Genomic DNA, 6,253 nt, shown 5'->3' with positions numbered 1-6,253 from the left:
AGGAGTAAATAGTAAAACAACTATTTTATTTTACCAGGATAGAGGTATTGGGACTCTCACACCAGGGTGAATTACCAGACCTATCAGACTTTAAACATAAATCCCCTTTAGTCTCTTCCTGAAGAAGGTAAATCTATTATGCTGCTCTTTGCCTTGCTATGTATGCTAATTGTTACAGAACTGTATTTAACACAATGACTTCCTTTTCCTCATCCCTACAGAAGTGGCCAAGACAAAAACAGGTAAAGTGGGCCAGGAGGGAGAAAACTCATATACAGGCACATTGGCAGAAGTTCAGAAAGATGCTAGCACAACAATAGCACAAGTTTACAGCATCAAGAAACAGTAGCTGTAAGTGTGGCAGGTAAAGCAGGATGGAGGTCTCCTGAGTCATCAAGGAGTCAGTGCCACTAGTCGAGTTGTCCAGGTGCTTTTCACAGAGCTTCCGATAGACACCTTTTCCTCTCCTGCCTGCACCATCGCAAAGGCTCCTGTGCATGAGGAGATTGCTGTCCCCAGAGGTGTATAGTGGAGCTAGAATGGCATTCCAGCACTTTGCTGCGTGGAGCATGCCATTTTGCTCTCAAAATGGTGTCCTCCACACAGCATGAGACTAGTGGGGGCATTGTAGCATACAGCCATTCAGGACAACCCCACTGGCTGTCTCTCCCTCCTGCATCCCCCGGGGTGACTCCATTTCAGGCACATAATATTTTACCCTGAAGCCCCTTGAGGATTAAGCCACTGCAAAGAAGCGTGACATTCTGAGTGTTTTCCCACCCTCATTTGACCCCTCTGAGGGCAGAATGATAAATACATCCTCCACATTGACAGGAACAGAGGTGGATCCTGTCCCAGCAACAGAAAAGGGACTAGGCCAAGTCAACCGTGCTAAGGATATAATCCTTATCTCCCGCTGCCCAATCTCAAATCCCGACAAAAAAGACAGACAAGAGTTTAGTCCTATTTACACATAGAGAGAAGCCACCTTGTATACACCTGTTGTCCTACCAGCATAAAATACCAGGTTAGCCTAGAACCCCCTTCTGTGGGCACTCTGAAGTTGTTTAGGTCTGGTGACTCAAAAACCAGATCAGACAAGAACCAGATCTGTAGCCAGGGAAGGGGAGATATAGCACAGTGGACTGTCCAGCATTGCTATTTCCATTCTGGGACTCACACACAGGACACTCAAACAAACCCAGTCTCAGAGTGGGAGACCTCCTACATTTATGATCAGATATAACGTTCACAGTCCGCTACCTCCTTGACCTTCCTATAAGGCCAGCTGAACAGAGAGACGTCTAGGCTAGCAGAGCCCTGCAGGGACATCCAGCCCGATCTTGGCAATTCATGCAAGGCCAGAGGCATCATTTACAGAGTCATGAAATCACAGCCACCAGAGGACTCACCGCCAGCGACCTTGCATAAATCAGCATGAACTCTAAAGAAGGGCATGGCTGTCCCACAGTTCCAATCCTCTTCCATAAAAGGAAGCCAACTTCTCCAAGAGACCGTATTCATTAACACTAGATATCACTGAACAAAGGAAGCCATGTCCCATAAGCACTAGATATGACTAAACAAAGGAAGCCAGACTCCCATGCCCTGCCCAGCATTCCTGGGTTGGTTACTTCTATAAGAAAAGCAGAATATACATAAACAAAACCACATACAGAGAGGGCTAGACTCCGATCTGCCCAAGCCCTCTGAGCAAAATGGAGAGGCCCTCTAGCAACTCTTTTCCTGAATCCAGTGCCCTCTCATTATCAGCCTCTCTATTAGGAATGTATGCAGCACAGTAATCTTCCATGATTCAGGTTCAAAGGGTTCAGGTGGCCTCTACCAACTCTGTGCTAGGGGAGGAATTCCCCTGGGTCCTAGCTTCCCCGGCAGTGCTGTTTAGACAACGAGCAATACATACATACAGAGCACAACCCTTTCAGCCGCACAATTGATCTTAGAAATGAAACTAAAATCTCTTCCACAATAGATCTTTGGTGCTTCCCAGGAAATCACAGCTCAAACTGCAAAAACTCAGCTGCATTTTCACATCTGCGCCACAAACAGCTCTCTCAAACACACAACACAAGTATTTTGAATATGGAAATAAAGCTGGCCGTGTGCTTTCAAAAATACGTCATCCTGGTAATGTCTGACCCACAATCATAATGGAAAACAAATAAAAGAACAGCTAATTAAAAATAATCAGCATCACAGACATGAATTTTTGAAGTTCTACGAAAATGTGTATTCACCTTCAGGAGTTCCCCTGGTAACAAAAATTAGACTGTTTTTGAGACCATAACAGTTCAAAGGAAAAAGGACAAAAAGTGCAGTTGGAAGCAGATATCATCAAAGTTCAAAATGTCATATGGGCCTTTCCAACTGGCGAATCTCCAGGGTCAGCCGGCATTAGCAGCCAGCTCTGTAACTCTTTTCAAGAGTTTCTATAGCCTTGACTAGTTCAAATGTTCCATCACCCTCTTGAACAGGGAAAATTGCCCAGTTCCTGCTTGGAAGCCAACATACCGATACTCCTGAGAAAAGATGCAGATCCAGAAGACTGATCTTCATACCTACCAGTTTATATCATTAACTAATTTAGACAATAAAATGCTGCCCAAAAAAATCTTAGCAAAATGCTCTCTCTAGCCCTCTCGCTACTGATTCACACTGACCAGCTTGATTTTATCCCAGGGAAATCATTAATCATAAAATCCAGTGACTATTAAACATCATCCATCAGATGAAGGGAACGGATAGAAGTGATCCTCTTTTTGCACTAGATGTAGAGATAGCATTCAGCAGAGCTCTTTGAGAAGTGGTGTAGTCCAATGGAGAGGTCACTGGACTGGAACTCAGGAATGTTGGTTGCTGTTTCTGACTCTGTCACCGACCTGGTGTGTGATCTGGGGCAAGTCACTTTCCCTTGCTGTTGCCTCTCCTGTCCTTATTCAAATGGGATTCCTCACATACTTAGAATTAGGTACTTTGTTGATGCGGGTCTTAAATTGGAAGTTGGCCCAGAGATTTTCTCCTTCTGGTGCAGGCCTCGCTGCTGTGATCTGTGCATTTGTCACTTCCAGACTGGATTGCTGCCTTGTGCTGAAGCGATTAAGATCACTTGGATATTTTAGCTAGTGTCATATGCAGCAGTCCCATGCTTTATACAGGAGGCAGATTATACTCGTGCTCCAGAGACTGCACTGGCTTCAAATTTGTTTCGCAGTGCAATTGAAGGTCTTGGCTTTGATCTATAAACCCCTTTAAGATTTGGGTTCTTTCTGCATACCTTGGAGACTGCCTATGTTCTCCTCTGATAGATAAGGAAAGATGAGCTGCTAACGCTCACAGAGGATGGTTTTGTTTGTGGTTAGGGATGGAATCCACAAAGCTATTTAGGCACCTAACCTCAGATTTAGGCACCTAACTTGAACTAGAGGCCCAATCCAGTAGGGGCCCTCTGAGCATATCTACTGGACTGGAGCCCCAACTCAGCTGGAGGAGGAGCCAGATTCAGTCTGGAGCAGGGGAACTTGACTTAGGATCTCCTGCCCTGCAGCTGGGTGCCCTTACCACTGGACTACAGAATCACCTCCACTGTCTCTCTCTGGCCCAGTCACTCTTTATTTACCCAGAGAGCAAGGGCTTTAACAGGAGACACTGAGGGAGACACCACATCAGAATATCCCAATGGTTAGAGGTAGGTGCTCCTGGTTCAAATCCTCTTCCCCCCTGCAACAGGGAGGGGGGAATTGAACTTGGGCCTCCCATATCTCAGGTGAGTGCTCTAACCACCGGGAAAAAAGGAAAAAGATGGGTATTACCGCCACCACCACTACATCCTCCTCTGGTCATTTTGTGTAGCGCAAGGGAGGTGCCAAAGTCAGGAGAAGGGTTCCTCATCATGGATCACTAGCAGTGCTAGGCACCTCCCCGAAGTCTGGATTAAGGCACCTATCCCTGAGAGAGGGGTGGGGCTTAGCACTTTGGTGGCTCCCTACTTAGGGTGCTAGTTATGCAGATTGCACTGTAAGGCACCTTCTTCTTAGCATATGCGCAATGTGCCTCAGGTGGCATGTGACCAGGATTCATCAGTGAATTTGGTCATCTAAGGCACCTCTCTTTCCCCATTCATTGGTGTGATGTTGCACTCCATATGTTTTATGGAAATATGCTTATGAGTGTACATATGATGTGACTGGAATATGCTTTATGCAAAAGGTCTCTGGTAAGGTATCATTACAAAGCTTAAAATCTACAGAGTGTGTTCATCCTATTTGTATGTATGCATCATTCTCGTATCTGAAGCTAGATATATGAAGTATAACTCTGAATTCCTATTGTAATTATAAAAAGTGTAGGTGATTAATGGTGGTTTGGAAGCTTGATGGCTCCCATTGACTAGGACAATTGGTTGTAAATGGCTCTGTTTACTTGCAAACCTCCCTGGGTACGTGTGGGCCACCCCTGGAAGAATGCAGAATGAGGTCTCACAGGACATGTGACCATGTCACATGATGCTGAAATCCATCTTAAATCTGGTACTTTTCCATTTAGAAGGAGGGATGGGGACTCAGAGAGACAAAAGATTCCCGCCTTGGGCCAAAGCTATAAAAGAGGGTGGAGCAGAACAAGGGGGGCTGCCAGTCATGAGAAAACCCCTAGTTACCACCTGAGCTGGAACTAACAAGGACTGTACCGGGGAAAGGATTGGATCCAGACTAAGGAGGAGTCTAGTCTGTGAAAGAAGCTTATTGGAACACCTCTGAGGGTGAGATTTTACCTGTAAACAGTTTCTTCATGTATTAGGCTTAGACTTGCGTGTTTTTGCTTTATTTTGTTTGGTGACTTACTTTGTTCTGTCTGTTATTACTTGAAACTACTTAAATCCTACTTTTTATTCTTAATAAAATCACTTTTGTTTATTAGTAAACCCAGAGTAAGTGATTAATACATGGGAGAGCAAACAGCTGTGCATATCTCTTTATCAATGTTGTAGAGGGCGGACTTCATGAGTTTACTCTGTATAAGCTTTATACAGAGTAAAACAGATTTATTTGGGGTTTGGACTCCATTGGGAGCTGGGTGTCTGGGTGCTGACATAGGAAACCTGCTGAGCAGTTTTTGGTTAAAGCCTGCAGCTTAGGGGGTGTGGACCAGATCCTGGGTCTGTGTTGCAGCAGGCTAGTGTGTCTGACTCAACAAGGCAGGGTTCTGGAGCCCCAAGCTAGCAGGGAAAACAGGCTCAGTGGTAATTCCAGCATGTCAGGTGACAGTCCCAAACCCATCACAATTGGATAATGAATCTAGGTGCCTACATTGGTTTTGTGGATGACAGTGTTAATCCTGTCATTTTGTAAGTACCTAAAAGTTAGGTGCCATGATGCTCAGCATTGCAATGCCTAAGTCCCTTTGTGGATTTGACTCTAAAGCACTAGAGCAGGACAAAGGAGATCTGCCTTCAGTTACGTGCTCTGCCATGGACTTCCTGTGTAACTGTGGGCAAGCCACTTATTCTCCCTGCTCCTCAACTGTGAAATGGGGATTTATAATACTCCCTTTCTCCCACCCACCCTTTGTCTAGTTAGACTGTGAACTCTGGGGAGGGGCTGTCTCTTCCTCTATGTTTGTGCAGCATCTAGTGCACTAGGGCCCAGCTCACAGTTGAGGCCTCTAGAAGCTGCTCTAACAATCTAGTAAAAGTGCCCACATGCAAACAGGAGGGTGCTGGTGGCCAGGCATTTTAAGTGAATGGTTTTCAGTTCTGGAATTTACTACACTCATTGGGCTGACAGAGACCAAATTTACTGAATGCCTGGCCATGCTGCAAGGCCTATTGCTCAAACTCTCCCTGGGGGAGAGGTGCTTTGCTAGGGAGGTAATGCGAAGTGTCACAGGCATTGAGCCAATCATGATTTTAAACTGATTTGCACTTGAGCTTTGCAACTCACTTTAAAAATCTGAATAGGCACATAAATGTATCAAGGTGGATTGGCTGATCCATTTTGATTGAGATTGGTGGATAATACATAGACAGGAGAGTTTCTTTCTCTGTTTATGATAATAGAATCACACTTAATACTTAATCAGTGGGATATATGGGCACTCTCAGAATTAGAGCTATAAGCCAGTTTCATTTCTGGAGAAAGAAGTAGGCAGTTGGCTACAGAGCAGCTTTGTTGCCTGGATAGTTAGTACAGCAGCTCCTTCCTACTCTATGTCAGGGCCCTCTAAGTGCACTTCTTTA

Source organism: Lepidochelys kempii, chromosome 6 (assembly GCF_965140265.1).
Source record: "Lepidochelys kempii isolate rLepKem1 chromosome 6, rLepKem1.hap2, whole genome shotgun sequence".
Taxonomy (NCBI): domain Eukaryota; kingdom Metazoa; phylum Chordata; order Testudines; family Cheloniidae; genus Lepidochelys; species Lepidochelys kempii.
Note: the sequence above shows the minus strand (reverse complement) of the source record.